A 24,071-nucleotide genomic window follows, 5' to 3' on the forward strand; every position below is an offset into this window, starting at 1 on the left:
CAGAAAACTTCTAATCAGAGGTGGGGGCAGGATTATACAGAGCTCATGAATATGGAGAACTGTCTACAAGGCTGCAGGTTTACTTGTCCTCTAGTGATAATCTCCTGATTCTAAAATTGTGAGTTTATAAAAAAAAAAAAAAGTAAGTAGTCCAGTAAGTGAAACATCACTGGAATCAGGGTCTCTGTCCCTAGATCATGCTGCTCTCAAATTAGGCAGCCTAAATCTGGTGACATTTTAAATAGTCTTATCTGCTAATATCACACACGTATCATGGTTGCACTTCCCCATATATAACACAGAAGCTCCAACTTCTTCTTATTTCTTTGCCTAGAAAGCCAAAAAGCGACTTCTGTAAACGAGACACGCTTTTCAGGAGAAGCCAAGTTGTGATTTTCATGAAGTAAGCGAAATGTCCACCAAGTGCAGCCTATGGTAATCTACTCCTTGGCGCTGGTGAGATTGGCTGTAGTCGGGTAGTACCGGCCGTCTATACACAACATTTTTCCTTACAGAAAGCACCATTATCAGTCTCAATAAAAAATGATAATCAGTTGAGTGTGAATTTAGTCCAATAGAGAAGCTTTCATTCATCAGCATTCAGCCTGACGTATAAGAGAGCATCACAACCAAAAAATAACATTGAGCTCTGGCTCCTCCAAGTTGTCAGCAGCCATGTTCTGCTTTGTATTGGTTGCTACAGTGGTTGTATAATATCACATGGGCCAAGTGAAATGTAAGGTCACTCACATAGTACATAGTCAGGCTGAGCCCACAAGACGCTTTCTTTTTCCTAGCTTGTAGCTCCGGCAATTAAAGGACCCTCGGCTATGATGTCTACATGTACCAGGGACAGACAATGGGACAGCTGGCCTGCACCATCTTTAGGGAACAGCTGACACATTACAACTTTGGCCCCAATTCATCAGTTTTCACCAGAATTCTAAAGTCAAACTGAAATGCTACAAATTTTTGGCGCAAAAATGTTGCAACTTTTGGTGTTTTTAACTCACCTCTATCAACTTTTTTGAAAAGTGGATGCGGCTTATCAGGGAAAGACAGAAATGTACTCCGGTCCCTAAAGATGAGATAAATTCATTAAGAGGCCTCTTAAAGGGGTCATATAGGTGAATGGTAACACCCATTTGTCAATTTATTCAGAAATTTCCAGTCGATAAAAGAAAACAGAGGAACGCTGCAACACAGAGATCTAAGACAAGATGACCCAGAATTCTTATTTTATAAGGAATTTAAGTATTTACTAAAACAGAAGTGTCCGGAGAGGTAACAGGTTCTCAAACTAACTCACCATCAGGCTATATATTTCCATTCTTACATATAACCACCTGCGATTTGTGGAAAAAAGATTCTCGATTTTACCCATAACTGAGAAGGAAATCAGCAGAAATAAGAAGTAATGGGGTCACTGAACTAGTCCTTGAATCTCATCTGCATAACTTATCCGGACAACTGATTACAAGGGACACAACCTGCAGGGATATTCATCATCTTCAGCATCAGATAACAAGAAGCCACTACAAATCAGATATTAGCCAATCAATCCATTCACAGAGTACAGGTCGCCATAAACACTGCCTGCATTATGCTTTATTCTATTTCCTTCATCTGTATAGAATAATCTATGGCTAAGCCCACCCCACTGTATATAGGTAAGGGGGCAGCCAGCAGCTTCTGTCACTCCTCATCAATATGCATGCAATAGTGACCTCCTTATTAGCTTCTGTAATCAGGGGTCTTTTAATTGAGCCTTATTTACAAGATCCGGAGATCCCCTTTAAATACGCCAAAGTAACAGATTGCTGTCGTTTAAGATTTTAAATCAATGTGTTAAGTTACAAAATTTGATATCGGTGTGGAAAGGGGTCAGAAGAGGAAAAAGGACCGCTGGAAACATTGCTTATCTGGGGGAGGAAGGATGTGGGAGTTGATGAGTTGAAAACAATCAGGAAAACACAAGGTCTCAATAGGCTGGTGGTCCGTACTTAAGGTTTGTGTCCCCCACTGACATTGCTACACGGACTGTACAGAGAGTTCAGGCGGTGATTAGGCGGTGAACTAAGATCAACCACACATAATGCCACTATCGATCATATATAATGCCACTATCAACCACACATAATGCCACTGCTAATATCAACCACACATAATGCCACTATCGATCACACATAATGCCACTATCGATCACACATAATGCCACTATTGATCACATATAATGCCACTATTGATCACATAGTGCCACTGTCGATCACACATAATGCCACTATCGATCACACATAATGCCACTACTGATCACACATAATGCCACCATTGATCACACATAATGCCACTATCGATCAGACATAATGCCACTACTGATCACACATAATGCCACTATCGATCACACATAATGCCACTATTGATCACACATAATGCCACCATTGATCACACATAATGCCACTATCGATCACACATAATGCCACTATTGATCACACATAATGCCACCATTGATCACACATAATGCCACTATTGATCACACATAATGCCACTACTGATCACACATAATGCCACTATCGATCACACATAATGCCACTATCGATCACATATAATGCCACTATTGATCACACATAATGCCACTATCAACCACACATAATGCCACTATCGATCACACATAATGCCACTGCTAATATCAACCACACATAATGCCACTATCGATCACATATAATGCCACTATTAATCACACATAATGCCACTATTGATCACATAGTGCCACTGTCGATCACACATAATGCCACTATCGATCACACGTAATTCCCCTATTGATCACACATAATGCCACTTTATGGCAGCCAATGCACTGATTAGAAATTAAAAGTTTAAAAAGCATCCAAAGAAGTATCAGAAACCAATCATCCAGCTTTCCATGGCTCCAGAACGCCACGTCTAGTTCTGCAGTAATATGCCAATGTCGGATGCTCCACCGGTTAATTCAGCTGGAGGAAAGCTGTCTGACAACCCTTGTGCTGAGCTGGAGCGGTTGTCAGCCTGCTATGTATTGTTGATTGTAGGGAGACCCCACAGAGACCAGGATAGTGTAGAGACAGCACATTCTCCCGCACCCACCTCAGTGGGGAAGATATTACATGAGACCCCCCTCAGCATCCAGACTGCAGATGGCAATGACAGCAAAGGGGCGACAAATAGGGAAGAATGAGCCGAAACAACAAATCCTTGTCTAATACCCCACCGCACTGGGCATTTGTGTCTTTTATGGGCAGTGAAATGAAAGAGGGTTTTGTCTGCCACCCAGATGTAACTGGCAGCTATGCCTCCTTATTGCTGAATGGCTCCTCAGGCCTGTATGTGGTGTGATCTATGACAGTGCCACCATGTAACGCAGATGCCATACACTCGCTCCGCATGCTCGAAAATACTGCAACGTGGTGCTTGCCCTATAATGCCAATATGCCACCTGCTGGGGCACACGCCATGCACGATACAGTATATACAATATATACTGGGGCACGGAGGAGTTTCCCATAAACAACAGTGCTAGCCATCAGCAATGACACATGCCTCCATTCTCAGGCACACAATGCTGGTGCCAGGGCGCTGGGCCCGGGGGTCTGCCATGTCCCCGTGCCCTGTCCCCGGCCATGTCTGTGTGCCCTCCTATAGTACACAAAGGAGCCATGTACAGGGGAACAATGGGACAATGCCGGGCCCCACTCCCACCCGCCCGGGCATTCTGTACCTGCACTGGACGGCTCCGCAGTCATCACCATGGTGTGCCCTCCTGGCGGGTGTAGCGGGTGAGCTGCGGTCACACCCGGCGTGTCGTGCACTGGAGCCGCGTCTGACAGCAGCGCCCTCCTCCTCCTCTTCTGTGTGTGACCGGGAGAGGGGGCTGCAGAGTCCGCGCTGCGCTCCTGCCTCCTGGCCGGGACCACCGCCTTAGCTCCGCTCCTGCTTCCTACCCACGGGTGACACAAGCTGCGGATCCCCGCGAGTGGTTCTCTCTTTCCTGCTTTCCCCAGGCTCTGAGTGTGATGGGCACTGAACCAACCCCAGGCTGTACAGCCCACTGCTAGGGAGGGTCTTCCTCATCCTATGCATCACATTACTCCTCCTCTGGAGACCACCACACTCCCCCCGTGCTGGGAACAGTCGTCGCCTGTGACAGGGTGATCCAGCATGGATGACAGCAGGTCAGACATGGCACAGAGCAATGTGGTGACCTGCAGAGCTGCCACTGGGCATGGGGCTGCCACTATGGACGGGGCTGCCACAATGGATGTGGATAGATGGGGCTGCCACAATGGATGGGGCTGTCACTATGCATGGGGCTGCCACTATGGATGGGGCTGTCACTATGCATGGGGCTGCCAATATGGATGGGGCTGTCACTATGCATGGGGCTGCTACTATGGATGGGGCTGTCACAATTGATGGGGCTGCCACAATGAATGGGACCGTCACAATGGATGGGGCTGCCACAATGGATGGGGATGGATGGGGCTGCCACTATGGATGGGACTGTCACATTGGACGGGGCTGCCACAATGGATGGGGCTGTCACAATGGACGGGGCTGCCACTATGGATGGGGATGGATGGGGCTGTCACATTGGACTGGGCTGCCACAATGGATGGGGATGGATGGGGCTGCCACTATGGATGGGGATGGATGGGACTGTCACATTGGACGGGGCTGCCAAAATGGATGGGGCTGTCACATTGGACGAGGCTGCCACTATGGATGTGGATGGATGGCGCTGCCACTATGGATGGGGCTGTCACATTGGACAGGGCTGCCACAATGGATGGGTATGGATGGGGCTGCCACTATGGATGGGGATGGATGGGACTGTCACATTGGATGGGGCTGCCACTATGGATGGGGATGAATGGGGCTGCCACTATGGATGGGGATAGATGGGATTGTCACATTGGACGGGGCAGCCACTATGGATGGGGATGGATGGGGCTGTCACATTGGACGGGGCTGCCACTATGGATGGGGATGGATGGGGCTGCCACTATGGATGGGGATGGATGGGGCTGTCACATGGGACGGGGCTGCCACAATCGATGGGGATGGATGGGGTTGCCACTATGGATGGGGATGGATAGGGCTGCCAATATGGATGGAGCTGCACTATGGATGGGGCTGCCACTGTGGATGGGGATTCCACTATTGATGGGGATGGATGGGGCTGTCACTATGGATGGGGCTGTCACTATGGATGGGGCTGCCACTTTGCATGGGGCTGTCACTGTGGATGGGGCTGCCACTGTGGATGGGGCTGTCACTATGGATGGGGCTGCCACTTTGTATGGGGCTGTCAATATGGATGGGGCTGCAAACTATGGATGGGGCTGCCACTTTGCTTGGGGCTGCCACTGTGGATGGGGCTGCCACTATTGATGGGGATGCCACTATGGAAGGGGCAGCCACTATGGATGGGGCTGCTACTATGGATGAGGCTGCTACTATGGGTGGGGCTGCCACTAGTAATGGGGCTGCCACTGTGGATGGGGCAGCCATGTGCACTGACATCATTAGACATTGCTAAAGCAGCCATTTTTTATGTATGATTCAAAGTAGGCAGACCTAGGCCCTTAACCACTTGAGGACTGGTTTTATTCTATTTTTGCGCTTGCGTGTTTCCTTCCCCTTCTTCCAAGAAGAACTGTAACTTTTTAATTCTTTCGTCCACATAGCTGTGACGCCATTGCTTTTACCATACCAGGTACTGGGAAAACATGAAAACTATTCCAAGTGAAGTGAAATTCCACCATTGTTTTTTAGGTTAAGTTTCATTGCAGTCATTGTGGGGTAAAAACGATCGGCAATGTGATTCTTCAGTTCAGTACGATTACAGCTATACCAAAATTAGGGGTATGTGCAAACGACGTCTTTTACAGGTGGGCAGGTGGGTGTGCCGCCAAGGTTTTCAAGAGGAAGACACTTCAGGAAACTTTGGCATTTTTTCTCCTGAAGCCTTGTGTTTAGCGTTTTGTTTTGTTTTTTTGTCATTTTCTGAGCTCTTTTACGACGTTCTTGGATTTTTTTGAGTATTTTCCAGCATTTTGGGACATCTTTTTTACTGGTGTTTTCCAGTCTTTCTTTTTAACTCCATTCAGTGAAGAAACCGCAGTCATAACACTCAAAAAGACGTTTGGGCATCTTCTGGGCATCTTTTGAGCTTTCCCACTGACTTGTAAAGTACAGAGCTTCTTCTGAGCCGAAAAATCCTGAAGAATGGTCAGGTTATTTCTTTTAATTGCTTGGAATTTCTAGAGAACAGAAGCTATTAAAAGACGATCAAAAGACTCAAGCCCCTGTTCATCAAAGTTTTTACAGCAGCAAAGCTTGAAAAATCACAAAATTTTTGCACAAAATGAATCTGCACCAAAATTTAGCGCTTTTGGCATTTTCACGCCAGTTTTGTCCAGCTTCAACAAAGTGGAGCTCCAGCAAATTTATGACGAGTAGCAGGGTTACTTACGCTATAAGAGTATGTTCACACATTGTATTTTTTCAGCTTTTTTTTTTTCTATGCGTTTTGTTATGCAAATTTTCAGCTGTGTTTTACAGTACCAGCAAAGTCTATAAGATTCCGGAAATCTCATGCACACATCATAGATTTTATTTGATCAGTATTTTGTGCTTTGCACGCTTTTTTGCAGAATAGAACATCACTTCTTTCAGCTTTTTTTCAGCGGTTTTCCACCCGTTGGAAGTAATGGGTGGTGAAAAAAACGCTGAAAAAATGCACGAAAAATACAGGTGTCAGGTTTTTCAGTGTACATGCATAAAGAGACAAAAGGACAGTGAAAAAAATGCACAAAAAAACAAGCAAAAAAGCAAGCAAAGTCCTGAACAAACCTCCTGCCAAAAGATCAGGTTTTGCTGCAAAAAAAACTATGAAAAAAACGCAATGTGTGAACATAGCCTAAGAGGACATTCAGACATTATAAATCAGACCGCAATGCACGGAGTGGCCAGCAGGTCTTCTGACCCGAGCCTGACTGCTTCATATATTTGCACTCTGAGCATTGCGGTCTGATTTTAGTGGTTAAAATAAATTCAGTACTTTATAATAAAAAAAAAATGTGTCGCCATTTTCTGAGAACCTTAAAGGGAACCTGCCATCAGCTTGAGGCTGCCCGAACCAGCCGTAGCATGAATCAGACACTGGTTGCGCAATTGCAATCAAGTTTGTTTTACTCTAAAACAGTGTGAAACTTCAGAATAAACATTCTTTTAAAAGCCGACCTGGGACCATATGTCTAAGCTGATGGTGTGAATAAGGAAATACTCATGAATCAAAAGGAATCGGGGCAGGGAGAAAGCGGCTGAGGACTTGCCTAGGGCTAGTCCTCCAAGACATGTAAGAGGGAAGACCGGGGTGTAAGTGCTTTCAGAGCAAGGGATCCAAAACTGCTGGGGCCATGCCTCTGGTTGCAGGGGGAAGACGGACTGCTAGCATGGGAGTCAGGTGACTGGGATGCTGGGGGCGTGTCCAGAGTGAGAGCTGGGAGGTCAGGTGACCGGGAGACTGGTGACGTGGGGAGAGAGAGAAACAGACGAGGACGTTTGCGCGGGAAAGCGGAGCTGGGTCCTGCGCAGCAGAGCAGCGTGAGAGGGTCCAGGTTTCTGGCTCCAGGACTGGGAGCAAGAGCCGAGTGTAGTGGACAGGAGGAGTCAAGCCGACTAGAGAAGAGACGCAGGGTCGGTGGAGCTGGGCACGTGAGGTGCCGTGTTATGGACTAGGGGCTCAGCGGGTAAAACCGGAGACCATCCGCTGCCGCCAGAAGACAGAGCATTGTTTGGGCGGGGACTGTCAGTGATACACTTTTACCTGCTTTTCCCTTGTTTTTCCCCCATATTTTCCTGTGTTACTCCCTGTGTGGAGATTGACCCTGTTATCATAAACCTCCCCTGTTTATTAACCCCGTATTGGCTGCTCTGTGTTTCTGTGTCACTGCATCTAAAGTACCCGTGTTACATTTGGCGTAGTCGGCAGGATGCAGTCGTTAGACACAGACACTGCAGAGCAGCCCATCCTGGGAGCTCCTAAATCTAGCTTGCCGCTGGGGGCCATGCTTAGCAATCTCCCAAAGTTCACCGGGGACAATATGATGCTGTGGGACTGGATTAAGAGAGTTAGGAGTATGTTACGTATGCATCCGATGACCCCAGCTATGCAAGCCGAAATAGCCTTACTGGCCCTGGACGGCGAGACCCGACAATCCGTGATGTACCGCCCTCCCCATTACCGGGATACTGTAGAAAAAGTGGTGCGGATACTGGAGGAGATGCATGGGGATCCCACCAATGTAGGAGAGCTGAGGATACGACTGTTTCACTAAGTGCAGCAGGAGGGGGAGACTGTGACGCAGTATGTTAATGCCTTACAGAGGGTGCATGCCTATATCACTAGAAAAGACGACATGGGGAATTTGGGAATGGCCCCCCCTGACGTGATCTTAAGGGACCAGTTTGTGGCAGGCCTGAGGGATGTGCAGCTGAAGTAGGCCTTGCGGGAGCGCCTGCGCGCCAACCCACATATGACTTCTCTAGAAGTGGGGGCAGAGGCACGTGTGAGATAGCAGGAGATGGGGGTGACGGCCCTGGCAGGGATGGCCCGGAGTAATGAGGTACCCACCCTGCCTACAGCTGAACCGGAATGGGCTCGAGAGATGCGGAAGGAGATACAGGAGATGCGAAATGAATGGTCCAGTCTCAAGAAGACCACTGCCCCGACATGAGAGATACCCAGATCGATTGCCCCAGTTATGGAAAGAATTGAATTCAGGACCCCCCCCCCTGCAGGAGAGTTCCGTAGAGAAGTGAGGCAGCCCTACACAGACAGAGACACGACCTGCTGGAAGTGTGGAGGCGCAGGACATTATGCCAGGGGCTGTGCTAGCCGAGGACGGCCCCTGTCGCTGCAGCCATTAAACTAGCGGGCTCCATGTTCGGGGGACACATCACAGAGCCTGAGGAAGGGGAAAGAAAAAGAGGAAGTCCCAAGGACCTAGTTTCCGGCAGCCCGACTGTCTCGGATGAAATAAGCGGTCGGGCTGTTCTCTGCCTGATTGACACGGGATCCCAGGTGACTACGATGACAGAAGCCTACTTTCAACAGTGATTTCCAGAGATAGCGCGGCCTGAATGGAAACCAGTAATTAGACTCACGGCAGTTAATCAATTACTCATCCCGGTCGCAGGGGTGGTGTGGATGAAGATTCGAGTGTGTGGAAAAGATGTGGGAAAAAAAGGAGTCGTCCTGGTAGCAAGGGGAACCGGAAGTGGACCCCCGGTGACCTTCAGAATGAATGTGCTGAAAGAGATCGGGCAAATCCTGCTTAGTGAGCCGAAGGAGATTCCTCTAGACCCGCGAACTCCCCAAAGGAGCGTCTTTCAACAACTAATCCGAGCTGCCCAGGCTCAGGAGACGTCGAGTGAAGGGAAGATCCTGGGGAAAATAATAGTGCCAGCAGCTGCGGCGCTCACCTTACCGCCCGGGCAAACTGTACTCACATTACCCGCACGGGCCTGCACACCTCTTGAGGGGGTCTAAGTTCAGATAGAACTAACATCGATGGACAAACTACCCCCCAGACTCTTGGTGGCTCGAACACTGGCCACCGTCCAGGGTGGCAATGTTATAGTGCGGTGTGTTAATCTGGGCGAAGATGATCTCACACTCCCTCCCAGGGCGGAAATAGCCCAAATTCTGGGAATGCCAGAGAAGTTGGTGCGACCTAATGTGGTACAGCTGTCCGCTGTACGAGGAGACCCCTGGACTCTGGTGGTCACCGTGCCGCCGGAATCCCACCAGGCTAGTGCGAAAGGGGGGACGAAGAATCCTAGAACGACTGCAGGCTGAATTGACGGGACTTACACCTCGACAGGTGCAGCAGGTTGAGGAGGTGCTGCAGCGGTACCAGGAAGTCTTTGCTCGCCATGAGGATGATTTTGGTTGCACCGAAGCCATTACCCACGAGATTCCCACGGGGAGCGCTGCCCCAGTGCGGGAGAGATACCGGCAGATACCTCCCCAGATGTCTAAAGAGGTTAAGGAGATGCTAGCCCATATGTTACAGAATGGTGTGATATGGGAGAGTCAGAGTCCGTGGGCAGCCCCGATTGTCCTGGAACAGAAGAAAGATGGGACCCTGCTGTTCTGTGTGGACTATAGACGACTGAATGCCTGTACAGTACGGGACTCTTGCCCACTACCCCGAATCGAAGAGTCCCTGTCGGCCTTAGGGAAGGCAAGATACTTCTCCTCTTCAGATCTGGCCAGTGGGTACTGGCAGGTGCCCGTGCCCGAACATGACCGTGCGAAGACGGTGTTCATATTACCCATGGGACTGTTCGAGTTCAATCGGATGCCCTTCGGCCTGACTAACGCCCCCGGGACGTTCCAGCGTCTGATGGAGAGGTGCCTGGGCGATTTGAACTTCGAGGCGACACTGATTTACCTTGACGACATAATTGTCTATGCCGCCACCTTCGAGTAGCACCTCCAGCGACTGGAGCAAATACTGAGTCGTGGCCTAAAGGTGTCATGGCCTAAAGGTGAAGTGCCACCTGTTCCGCAAACAGATCGAATATCTCGGTCATACTGTGTCCGGTGAAGGAATCAGGCCCACCCAGGAAAAGGTGGCCGCTGTACAGGAGTGGCCTACCCCGAAGACAGTGAAGGACGTTCGAGCCTTCCTGGGACTTGCTGGGTGCTACCGAAGATTCGTGAAGAACTTCACCTGCATAGCCAACCCATTGCTGTAGCTACTTAAGGGAGTGCCGGTGGGCTCCAAGAATCAGGCGATTCAGTGGGGAAGCAGCCAGGAAGAGGCCTTCCGTGCCCTAAAAATTGCCCTGACCGAGGCCCCAATACTTGCCTATGCAGATTTCTCCCAACCCTTCATACTCCACACTGATGGGAGCCTACATGGTCTGGGAGCGTTGTTATCCCAAGTACAGGAGGGGAAAGAGCGCGTGATTGTGTACGCCAGCCGCTTCCTTCACGACTCCGAGAGGAACCCAGATAATTAAAGATCTTTCAAATTAGAGTTGTGGCTCTGGTTTGGGCAATGACCGAGAAGTTTGCAGAGTATTTGTCCGGGTCCGAAGTACTGGTGAGAACAGATAACAACCCGCTGGCCCACCTGGAGAATGCGAAAATGGGGTCCCTGGAGCAGCGGTGGGTGGCCCGCATGGCCAGGTACTGGTATAAGATCGCCTACCGTCCTAAGGCAGAGAATACTCACGCCGATGCCCTCTCCAGAGTGACATATGAACCGCCTGATCATTACCGCGATGAAGATTTGGAGGCGGATGAGACCCCTAGCTTCCGAAGTTTTGTGGGACCCCTGGCCACGGCGCAAGGACAGATCGGAGAGACGTCGGAAGAACAAGTGCTAGGGCGGCCAAGAGATGACTGGATCCGACTTCAACAGACTGACAGAGAAGTTGCTCAATTACGTCAATGGGTGGCTTTGCGACAAGTCCCCAGTCGAGAAGAGAGGAGTACCCTGTCCCCGGGAGCACTGAAGATGCTGGGACAATGGGAGAGACTGTGTTTGCGAGACGGGTTGCTGTACCGACGGGTGCAGCTACTGTGAGAGTTCGGGACCACCTGGCAAGTGGTGATCCCAGAAAAGCTGGTCGGAGTAGTGACTAAGGAGGCTCATGAATGAGGGGCTCACTTCAGACCAGAGAAGACGTTTCAGTGGTTGCAGAGGCTGGTGTATCATCCCAGACTGCGAGCAACAATAGAAGACACTTGTCGAAGATGTCGGAGCTGTGAAATGGTTAAGCCCCCGGAGCAGCGGGTCCCCATACAAACTATTGTGACTTCTGCCCCCTTGGAGGTGCTGATGATCGACTATTTGACTGTTGGACCGGCGCATCTCGGGTATGAACATTGCCTGGTAATGACAGACCACTTCACAAAGTTTGCGGTAGTGACCCCGACCAGAGACCAGACAACCGAGTCCGCTGCGCAGGCCATCTGCCGAGACTTCATTCGGGTGTATGGCTGCCCAAAGAGGATTCATTCCGATCAAGGCGCCTGCTTCCAAGGCCGGGTGATGGAAGAGCTACACCGGTTGTACAAGATTGAGAAGTCACGGACTACTCCTTACCACCCTCAAGGAAATGGGGTCTGTGAACGCTATAATCGGACACTGATCCAAATGTTCCGCACTTTGGAGGAAGATCGGAAGGTACGGTGGCCTGAGTTTGTGGCTGAGCTGGTTTGGGTCTACAACAACCGAGTGAATAGTATGACGGGGTTCACTCCTTATACCTTGCTGTTCGGGCGAAAGGGGCGAGAGATTACCGAATTAGAGCTGGACCCCAAGGAGGACTACCCACGGACGGGGGTGTCTTCCTTGGTCCAGGAACATCGGCATCGACTGCAGACCCTCCGACGGTTGGTACAACAAAAGTTTCAGGAGCTCAAACTTCATGAGACATTGCCTCTTCGAGGGACAGCTCTGAGGCACAGGGAGCAGGTGTTGGTTCGGGACAGGCGGCCCGAGGGCAAATTGAGTAGGCGGTGGGAACGGACCCGCACCGAGTGAAGCGCAGAATGGGCGCTGAAGGACCTGTGTATGAAGTTCAACCCGAGGGGGCTGAAGGAGCCCCTACCAGAGTGGTTCATCGTAGTATGCTGCGACCCTGTCTGTCTAAAGATGACGAGGATGGAGAAGAATCACCTGCTTCTGGAGAGGGTCCTGTCACAGTTGCCCCAAGCCACGATGTGGACGAAGAAGAGTTGTTGATTCTACCTCCGAGCCCCAGCACTCGATTACCTGCAGTCCCCAGTGCAGGCGGCGAGGGAACAACATCGGTTGAAGCAACCGGGCAGGCGGAGATTGGAAATCCGAGTGACCCTGCAACCCCCGTCGGTCAAACTGAGTTACGCCGGTCAGAACGGACGACAGCAGGAGTGCCTCCTCACCGTTACAAACAAGATCAATTCATATGGTACCGTATCATCCAGGAAGTCCAAGAATGTGAACGTTTGATGAAGGAACTCTCACCCGTGGAATGGCGAGTCAAAGGAGAGCGGGAGTGTAAGGGGGAAGACAGGGGTGTAAGTGCTTTCAGTGCAAGGGATCCAGAACTGCTGGGGCCGTGCCTCTGGTTGCAGGGGGAAGACAGACTGCTAGCACGGGAGTCAGGTGACTGGGAAGCTGGGGGCGTGTCCAGAGTGAGAGCTGGGAGGTCAGATGACCGGGAGACTGGTGACGTGGGGAGAGAGAGAAACAGACGAGGACGTTTGCGTGGGAAAGCGGAGTTGGGTCCTGCGCAGCAGAGCAGCGTGAGAGGGTCCAGGCTTCTGGCTCCAGGACTGGGAGCAAGAGCTGAGTGCAGTGGACCGGAGGAGTCAAGCCGACTAGAGAAGAGACGCAGGGTCGGTGGAGCCGGGCACGTGAGGTGCCGTGTTATGGACTAGGGGCTCAGCGGGTAAAACCGGAGACCGCCCACTGCCGCCAGAAGACGGAGCATTGTTTGGGCGGGGACGCCTGAAAAATCAACACCGGCATCAGCTGGCAACTGCCTTGTGAGGAGCAAGAGTCAGCTAAGTGAGAAAAACTGTTGATTATAACCGGTTTGACTCTGCTACATCCAGTTAAACTGTGAACTGTCAGTGATAGACTTTTACCTGCTTTTCCCTTATATTTTCCCGTGTTACTCCCTGTGTGGAGATTGACCCTGTTATCTTAAACCTCCCCTGTTTATTAACCCCGTATTGGCTGCTCTGTGTTTCTGTGTCACTGCATCTAAAGTACCCATGTTAGAGACACATAGAGCCCAATCCATCATTTGCGGGGTTTTTTAAGTCAGATTCGTTAAAACTGCGCACACGATTCATGACATTTGCGCACAATTGAAAATTGTCTTTTTTTGTTTTTTCATTTGCTTTTTAACTTTTAAGCGCAAAGAGTCACATATTTCACAAAATGTAGCAAAAAATATTGTAAAAAACATTCTGGCGTATAGAAAATCACTCCAGGGGTGGAATGGAATACATTTGTGCAAAAATATAAAAATGTCGCAAATGGATCAGGCGAACACATCTGGAAAGCCAAAAGTCACTGTGGCAAACTAAAAAATTGCAAATGGTGAAATGAATATGGTGCAAACAAAAAACAGGCCAAAAGCAATTGTGAATCGGCTCTATAGTACCCAGCCCGCCTGTGCAGCCAGGCTGTCATTCATGCTACCTTGTGCTTTAGGCAGCATGACTGTGACAGGTTCAATTTAAAGGGATCTTGTCACTTGATTCATGCTACCGAAAGCACAGGAAGCCTGCACGATTGCAGGGAATAAAGCAGGTGTCTGAGGGAGTAAAGGGGTTAAAAAAAAAACAATCTATTGTGGTAGTGAAGGATTTAAAGGGGTTGTCCAGTCCAAACCGATAAGTCTTCAGTCACACAGAGTGACTGCAGTCTTATCGGTTTGGATCGGACAACCCCTTTAAGAACCCGGTGTCTGGTACTTTCCTCCTTACACTTCAGTGCTATCGCCAGCCGCCAGGTAACAATATGGAAAGTCAAGGGTAGGGGGACAGTTGCTAACTCTCATAAGGACCATCAAGGATAAGGGTACTGTCACTAGCATTCACCTACGCTTTTCAGCTCCTTTAATTGATAGAAGTTCTGCAGTCCAAGAAGATAGATGCTCATTGCTGTCCAAACTCAGTGACATATGTGGCGCACCTGCGGGTTCAGTCGCCACAGAGGTACTGCATCTCAACCAGAGGTGTGGTGCCCCACTCTCAGGTAAGGATGGAGTACTGCCCAGGACCCACCCACCTGCATCGAACACTACACCATTCCAGACCAGCAGGCGGGGCAAGATGCACTGACTTAATGCTGAGCCCTGTCCCTGGTTGGAAGTGGGGGGAACCGAGAGAGGGGGAACCATGTAGTGGGTGTGGGTGGAGGAAGAAGATCAGGAGAGCACCTTCAGTAGGAGTATAAAAAGGGGAACCATCTTGAGGGAGAGAGTTCAGTCTGAGAGGAGAAAGAATGGGAGTAGGAGCTCTGTAGGAGGTCTGCTCAGAAGGACAGGCTGAGAGAGGACCGGAGCAAAGGGAAGGCTCCAGGAACAGAGGGGATCCCAGGGGCACGGCGAGCGCATGCGCCCGAATCTACAAGGACGTGGAGGGATCAGGCCGCAAAGGGGACTGGCCCCTAACTAGTGGAGAACAACCAGGCTCAGCTAGGAACCGGAGGATACTGTACTTTCAGGGTGCAGCTGCCCACTACCGCAATTATATCGCCGAAAAGGTGGCCACATAGGATGCAGGGGACTGCACGTTGCGCGCCAAAATCTGAGGCTACCGGCTTGGGACACTGATTGTGAGGCGCAGGGCAGGAGGGTGAGAGCCAGCGCAGGAAGACGACCAAGGAAGGCACACAGAACGGGGTCCCGTTAAGTACTCCTGAACTACCTGAGGGATTGCTAAACCCTTTCATTGGTGAACACAGGACAATGTGGGAGGTTACCCTGGCGCTGGTAACCTGGAGTCTAACAACTGTGAGTAAATCTGAAGACTGCACCCCACTGTGTCCTAGAGTAACTGTCTGCGCCATCACCTGCATCACACCGCACTAACCACATCTACCCTATAGCATCACTTCATCCTGCCCTGGAGCTAAGTTCTGCCCCTGGAGAGCTGAAACAACTCTGCTGCGTCACCATCAGCTCCAGAGGACCTGCACCGCAGCGGCGGCTCCATATAGCCACATACCACAGGTGGCGTCACGAACATTAAATACACTGCTCAAAAAAATAAAGGGAACACTCAAATAACACATCCTAGATCTGAATCAATTAAATATTCTCATTGAATACTTTGTTCTGTACAAAGTTGAATGTGCTGACAACAAAATCACACAAAAATCATCAATGGAAATCAAATTTATTAACCAACGGAGTCCTGGATTTGGAGTCACCCCCAAAATTAAAGTGGAAAAACACACTACAGACTGATCCAACTTTGATGTAATGTCCTTAAAACAAGTCAAAGTGAGGCTCAGTATTGTGTGGCCTCCACGTGCCTGTGTGACCTCCCTACAATGCCTGGGCATGCTCCTGATGAGGTTGCGGATGGTCTCCTGTGGGATCTCCTCCCAGACCTGGACTAAAGCATCCGCCAACTCCTGGACAGTCTGTGGTGCAACGTGACGTTGGTGGATGGAGCGAGACATGATGTCCCAGATGTGCTCAATTGGTTTCAGGTCTGGGGAACGAGCGGGCCAGTCCATAGCTTCAATGCCTTCATCTTGCAGGAACTGCTGATGCTGATGTGGCGCCCTGCTGCGCATTGGTGCCACGGAACCTAGAAGGGTGCATGGACGGACTTCTCCACAAGAGGCCCTCACTACATACAAACACCTCCACCTTCCACCTCATACCAGCAGAGGGAGCCCGTTAGGGACATAAAAAGGGAAGGTGGAGCCAGGCAGTTCAGTCTACAGAGAGTTTAGAGTGTGCTCAGGATGTAGCAGCACGCAGGCTGCTGTGTGAGGCAAGCTAGGCCTCCAGCAGCCCTGAAGCCTAGTGAGGGCCCCGAGTGTGGTTGACGGTGAGGAGAAAAGGAGAATGGAACTAAGGGGGCAGAGGAGCATAGTAAGCTCACCCCGATTTATATACCGGACACCGGGTCCGCGCCTACAGGGATTCTTTATGCCCAGTAGGAACAACCGGAACCCCTGGAGAACTACAGGTCCCAGGTCGACCAAGCTCAACTCATATACAGGACTAGGAATCACGAAGGCCCCAGCGTCCAGGGAGAGTTATTGCCAAAAGAAAGTCCTACTACCAAGTCAGCAGGTGAAGGAGAGATCTAGCATAGAAGCCAGGCCTAGCTCCAGGCAGGTCAGAAGCTTAGGAAGAAGACACGGACTAGGAGGCCTTATACCCGCTCACTGGGGAGAGAGTCCAGAAGTGCGCCCTTCACATAGAGTACACTGGACCGTGCCTGCAGCATCACCAGTAAAGGCACTGAAGCTTAACCCCGTGTGAGTGTCCGTCCTTCCTCCGGGACCATTCTGCTGTCTCTCCCCTGCACCGCCATCCAATACACCTCCACACTGCCCTGAAGCCTGCTCCACCTGTGGGGAGCCGTCCCATCATAGCTGCCCCTAACATCAGCCTCAGTGGACTGTTGCAGCGCTGGTGATCCTCACCAGATACCACAGGTGGCGTCACGACAAATCCCCTATAAATATCCCCCCCCTTTTAACTGACCACCCTGGGTCACGGACCGGGCCAGCCATCGTGATATCCCCCGGCAACCAGAGGCCCGGCTGCCGAGTACCCCACGGCCCTGGGGGTGAGTCACTGACACACTCCAGCCACATGAGGTCTGGCATTATCCTGCATTAGGAGGAATACAGGGTCAACCGCACCAGCATATGGTCTCATATGGTCTCACAAGGGGTCTGAGGATCTCATCTCGGTACCTAATGGCAGTCAGGCTACCTCTGGCGAGCACATGGAGTGCTGGGCGGCCCTCCAAAGAAATGCCACGCCTCACCATTACTGACCCACTGCCAAACTGGTCATGCTGAAGGATATTGCAGGCAGCAGATCGCTCTCCACGGCGTCTCCAGACTCTGTCACGTCTGTCACATGTGCTCAGTGTGAACCTGCTTTCATCTGTAAGGAGCACATGGAGCCAGTGGCGACTTTGCCAATCCTGGTGTTCTGTGGCAAATGCCAAGCATCCTGCACGGTGTTGGGCTGTGAGCACAACCCCCATCTGTGGATGTCGGACCCTCATACCACCCTCACGGAGTCGGTTTCTAACCGTTTGTGCAGACACATGCACATTTGTGGCCTGCTGGCGGTCATTTTGCAGGGTTCTGGCAGTGCTCCTCCTGTTCCTCCTTGTACAAAGGCGGAGGTAGCGGTCTTGCTGCTGGGTTGTTGCCCTCCTACGGCCCCCTCCACGTCTCCTGGTGTACTGGCCTGTCTCCTGGTAGCACCTCCAGTCTCTGCACACTACGCTGACAGACACAGCAAACTTTCTTGCCACAGCTCGTATTGATGTGCCATCCTAGATGAGCTGCACTACCTGAGCAACTTCTGTGGGTTGAAGTGTCCGTCTCATGCTACCACGAGTGTGAAAGCACAACCAACATTCAAAAGTGACCAAAACATCAGCCAGAAAGCATTGGTACTGAGATGTGGTCTGCAGAACCACTCTTTTATTGAGGGTGTCTTGATAATTGCTAATAATTTCCATCTATTGTCTATTCCATTTGCACAACAGCATGTGAAATTGATTGTCAATCAGTGTTGCTTCCTAAGTGGACAGTTTGATTTCACAGAAGTTTGATTTACTTGGAGTTATATTCTGTTGTTTAAGTGTTCCCTTTATTTTTTTGAGCAGTGTATATAAAAAACTTTATTCCCTTTTACTTTTCCCCTTTTATTGACCGCCCTGGGTTACGGACCGGGTCACTGCTACCGTGACACCCCCAGCACTGACCGGCCCGGCTACTGAGTACCCCACGGCCCAGGGGACGCGTCACATACAGTATATTATGAAAAGTCCATGTACAGCTCTTTAGAGGAAAAATCTCCCATATTCCTTTATTTTTTAATGTTGACAACAAATCCAAAGTAAAAAAAAATCTATCCAAAAATACTTTTTTTTTAATACTAATGTAGTAGTCCGTGGCAGTGGTAAGGAGCTCCATTAGGAGGGTGGGCTGTATGCAAGTACTGTAAATTTATTCGCCAGTCCTTGTCTCTCCTTCATTCTGCCTTTTAGATCACAAGGAACCATGTGGCAGTCCCAGACGATTCATGCCATGCATTTGGAGCCGGTGGTGATTGATGTCTCTAGAAATTGTCAGCTAGCATTGCCAACCATTGAGAAATTCCTGGACAGTCCATAAAAATAGTAGTCTTTTTTCTAAAAAAAAAAGAATAGATGTCTCCGGGATTTTTTTTAGACAGATTGTTGTGATTGTAATTATCCTCATTTTAAAGCTGACAGTTAAAAAAAAATATGCTAGTATATTGAGCTATGGACAATATTTCAGTTGTAATCTTTAGCATTTATTACGGCTTTCTAATTTAACCACAAAAAATGTTGCTTGTCTATAATTTTTGGATAAATTGTCAGTGGTTAGCACTACAGCTTTGCAGCGCTGGGGTCCTGGGTTCAAATCCCAGCAAGGACAACATCTGCAAGGAGTTTGTATGTTCTCCTCGTGTTTGCATGGGTTCTTCCGCTTTCCTCCCACACGCCAAAGACATACAGATAGGGAATCTAGATTGTGAGCCCCAATGAGGACAGTGCCAATATTGTCTGTAAAGCGCTGTGGAATATGATGGAGCGATAAAAGCAAAGCATGATAAATAAATAATAATAATAATGATAAAATCAGTCCTGTTAATGGTCCTGATTACTTATAGTGAAGCTGTCAGGTCCCCCATGCCTCCAAGCAGGGCTGGCTCCAAGGTTTCGTGGGCCCCGGGCGAAAGAGTCTCAGTGGGCCCCTTTAACACATAATACCATTCATGATGCACAGATACAGCGGAGAAATATAGGTATACAACACAGGACCCAGGCTGTCTCCTCATCCTTCACATATGCAAACATGCACACACGCACAATAGGCAGACATGCACACACACAGTAGGCAGACATGCACACACGCACACACAGTACGCAGACATGCACACACACATGCACACAGTACGCAGAAATGTATGTACACATGGTACGCAGACATGTGCACACACAGTACACAGACATGCACAGTACGCAGACAAACACACAGTACACAGACACACACACACAGTACACAGACATGCACACAGTACGCAGAAATGTATATATACATGGTACGCAGAAATGTGCACACACAGTACACAGACATGCACAGTACGCAGACATGCACACAGTACACAGACACGCACACACAGTACACAGACATGCACACAGTACGCAGACATGCACATGCACACAGTACGCAGACATGCACACACACACAGTACACAGACATGCACACGCACACAATACGCAGACATGCACACAGTATGCAGACATGCACACACGCACAATACTCAGACATGCACACAGTACGCAGACATGCACACACACACAATACGCAGACATGCACGCGCACACATGCAGGCATGCACACACATGCAGGCACAAACACACACATGGTACACTGATATGCACACATACAGACATACGTACATATTTGAACACAAATACTTAAAAACACATATAAAATGGACATAAATATATATACACAATGACATACACAGATGTTCACATCATACATACACACACACTAGAAATATTTTTAATATGTGGATTGGGGAAGCCGGCAACAAGCCTCGCTCACCTGCCTGTGTCCAGTCCAGGTCCTCAGGCATGTGACTGTGCAGGGCCGTCACAGACATGGCTCTGGAGCATCAGGGGGTCCTACTCGCCGTCGGGGCCCGGGCCGCTCCCCCAGTATCTGTGCAGGACCGCCGGCATTGCTTGATTGCCGGCACTTCACCAGACATGCCTGTGTGCTGTGCGGCTGTGTCTTCTAATAATTATGCTTCAGGGGTGACACACAAGCACAATTAAAGGTGCAGTGTCGCCCCTCCTGTGTCATTGTAAGAGAGTGTATAGAGATATGTGTGTTGGTGATGACTGTGAGTGGAGGCCATACCTATAATGATGACATCTGACCACTAGATGTCAGTGACACTCACTGTTGATCTAAATTTTATTAAGTGTTAACAAAACAATACTTGCATAATTTTATGAATGCTGCGATGCAAATAATAGACAAAATGTGCAGTGAAAATGTAATTTTGCTGCTTGAGTTATAAAATACTTTCATTGCATCATTGCTCTGCCACTCAAGCTGAGGATGGATAAAGTCTGTTTGGTGGAGAGGGGTTGGGTTGCCACGGAGACGGAGCTGGGACGTGACGCGCGTGGTCTGGGAGCTCCTGGTGGATGATAAAAAAAGGAAGGTCCGGAGTAGGCGAACCTGGTTCCCCCTTGGAGTGCAGCCGTTTCTTGCTCCTGTGATTGGTGACATCTGGGACAATAATCCTCTATTTCTGTTCAGTGAAGAGCGCGGGGAAGTGCAACAGTGGGATAACATTGAAAAGAGCCGGCCATCTTGTGAAGTGTGACACGGTGCCCATGGAGAGTAAAGCACCCTATGTTTTAAACAAGGATGAGGTACCTCATGTTCTTCTTATTGTTTTAAATACTCCCTGACCGGTCCAACGAGTTAGTTAGGGTCAGCTAGGTGTTGAGACCAATCTAAATGACTAGTCTCTATGGGACTGTGTCAGTGAGGCACGAACTGTGTTCATCTTGTCAATGACTGTTGATAGCGCAGTGCGAAGTTCAGAAAGGCCACAGTCCATGGTGAAGCTCCCAAGGCACCCACCTGTCTGGATTGAATTTCCCGCAGAGCATGCTAATCAAATGAATTTGCTATCACCTGTGTTCTTGTAAATGGAAATTGAGTATGGGTGTTTATTTTATATGTTATTCTTGTTAGGTGAACTTGGGCTGTAATCCGCCTAGCTGTACAGCTGAGTTTGGTCATATTGGGATCCCAGAAAGTTTATTGATTGGGAATAGTATTAAGATTGTGAACCAGGAGAAAAGACACATATTACGGCTTCCCCTTAGGAACTAGCCCTGTTTAAGTCCAGACACATTTAGGGGAGAGGGGTGGCATTATTGGCCCAAGGGAAGACATCCCCTTACTGGGACCAGGGATATGTGGCTGTTCTCCTGGTAAGAAAAATAAAACACAATTCTTTTGTACGAATTGTTGGATTAAAAATTTTACTGTTTATTTTATTCACTTTTCTTCCCCATACAAACAGGGGCGAGTTTTGTTACAATAAATCTTGTTATTGTTTTACCACCATTTTTCTTTTGAAGCTCATCTGTCCTGTCAGTGGCATCACTGTATCAAAACGGAATCTTACCCCCGCCGTTAGTAGTCGGGGCCTTTTACATTTTTGGCGTAGTCGGCAGGATACAGTGTTCACCATGGACGGGGACGATGGTGTGTTGGCCCTTAGGGCTCCCCTTGGCGTTTTGTTGAACCATCTTATGAAGTTCGATGGTTACAATATGCTGCTGCCAGATTGGATAGGGAGGTTGAAAAGCGCTATGGGCCTGTACAGAATCGCTGCTGATGTAGAGGTAGAGGTGGCACTTAATGCTCTGGAGGGGGATGCCAGGAAGGCGGTATTATTGAAGCCAGAGCAGAAACGTAAGATGGTGGATGACATCATAGAGATCCCAGAAGGCTCTTTTGACCATTTAGCCACCGCTGGACACTTAAGGGTTAAGCTGTTCGCTCGCGTTCAGAGGGCTGGGGAAAGTTTGGTGCAATATGCTATTGCACTAGAGGAGTTATATCGAGACGTCCGAAAGAAATCTTCATTGGTAGTAGAGACTATTGTAGACGGAGATCATGCTTTGCGAGATCATTTTATGGAGGTATTACAGAATGACATCCTGCGGGGTGAACTGTCCGCACTAGTGCGGAAGAAACCTGATATAACTTATGAGGAAATACAGAAAGAGGCAATGGCTCGCAATATGGAAATGAGAGGGGATACTTCTCATAACTGTGTTCAAGTGGTAGGAAGAGGACAGGATCCCCAGAACATGATGCAGGAACAGATGTTCAGCATGCAGAAGTCAATTGAGCGGTTGGAAGAAAAGCTGACTTGAATGATAGCTTGGGAAAACCCAATTGACCTCCCAAGGTTCGGTCCGAGCATGTCGGCACCTTCACCTCCTTCGGAATATTTGCCTTGGGAGAAATGGGGGCAGGAGAGACCCCCTCGGTGGGGAATGAAGGGGCCCGTGTCAGAGGCCCAGAGTATCGGAGCCAGGGCGTGAGGCGCTGCTGGAACTGCCAGGAGCCTGGACATTTGAGATGGGATTGTCCAAGGCGGGGCCCAAGAAACCCTGCAGATTCGTTAAAAGGGAAGCCATCGCTGTAGTTGGGCATACAGCGAGGCAAGGGCGTAATCCCCCGTCCACTAAGTGCCCAACCGACTTGATTGCGGATAGCCAGGTATTAGAAATAAGTCTAGAGGGGAAGGCAGTAATATGCTTGGTAGACACGGGATCAGAAGTGACCACTATGCCAGTGGGGTACTTCGATGAACACTTTAGGAAACTGGTTAAACCAGAGTCTGGGCATTGGATTAACCTTTTGGCAGCTAATAATGAGGAGATTCCGGTGACAGAGCTTGCCTGGATGAGTGTGAAAGTGTTTGGGCAGGAACTGGGCACCAAGGGGGTGATGCTGGTGAAAGCCCAGGCCAGACCGGACCTTCCGGTGGTCTTAGGAATGAATGTTCTGAGAGAACTTGATTCCCGGTTGTTTGAACGGGAAGGGCCTGGTTATTGAAGGAGGGCTACGCCTCACAGAAGAACCCAACGGGTGTTACGGCAGATGGTGCGTACCTGTGGCATAAAAAAAAGTGCTGCCAAGGGGAGAGCTGTGGGGGTAGTCTTTGTGCCTCCTGATGCGAACGCTAAGATAGCGGCAGGCCAGGAAAAGGTACTGATGATGCCTGTGGGAACGGACGGGAACTTAAATGGCATAGAGGTTGTCCTAGAGCCTGTATGTAGGGCAGAGAACCTGAGTGGGTCGCTTGTTGCTCGCACAGTGGCCATAGTAAAAGATGGGAATGTGCCTGTGAGATGTCTGAATCTTCGGGAACATGAGATAACCATGTTGGCTGGGACAAAGTTGGCCGAGGTGTATATTTGTATAGAAGAAATTGTTCCCCGAAATGTGTGTTCACTCTGGACACGAGCGGGCATATGACCTGGATGGTGGCACGCCAGATTGCAGCAAAGGAGAAACCTACTCCCTAATGGAACGGTAGGAAAATCCTGGAGCTGATGGAGATGGAGTATTCCTCTATCACCCCCGTGCAGATAAAACAGCTGGAGGAGACCTTGTGGGAATTCCAGTCAGCGTTCTCTCGGGAAGATGAGGAGTTTGGCT

At 49.5% G+C, this 24,071-nt stretch overlaps 1 protein-coding gene across 4 annotated transcripts in view; it reads right to left on the reverse strand.

The window, feature by feature from the left end:
- FYN (FYN proto-oncogene, Src family tyrosine kinase) overlaps nucleotides 1–4,132 on the reverse strand; it is a 204,077-nt gene extending 199,945 nt beyond the window's left edge. For 2 of the 4 annotated variants that reach the window (XM_073675868.1, XM_073675867.1), the window contains exon 1: nucleotides 3,752–4,130. The gene's annotated coding sequence lies outside the window, so the exon portion shown is untranslated. Of the gene's footprint in view, nucleotides 1–3,751 lie in introns of all 4 variants that reach the window. The other 2 variants (XM_073675869.1, XM_073675866.1) reach the window with 2 other exon arrangements.
- Nucleotides 4,133–24,071: the final 19,939 nt, after the last annotated feature.

The sequence above is a fragment of the Phyllobates terribilis genome, unplaced genomic scaffold (genome assembly GCF_046119375.1).
Source record: "Phyllobates terribilis strain yellow unplaced genomic scaffold, ASM4611937v1 Scaffold_3__8_contigs__length_932513732, whole genome shotgun sequence".
NCBI lineage: Eukaryota > Metazoa > Chordata > Amphibia > Anura > Dendrobatidae > Phyllobates > Phyllobates terribilis.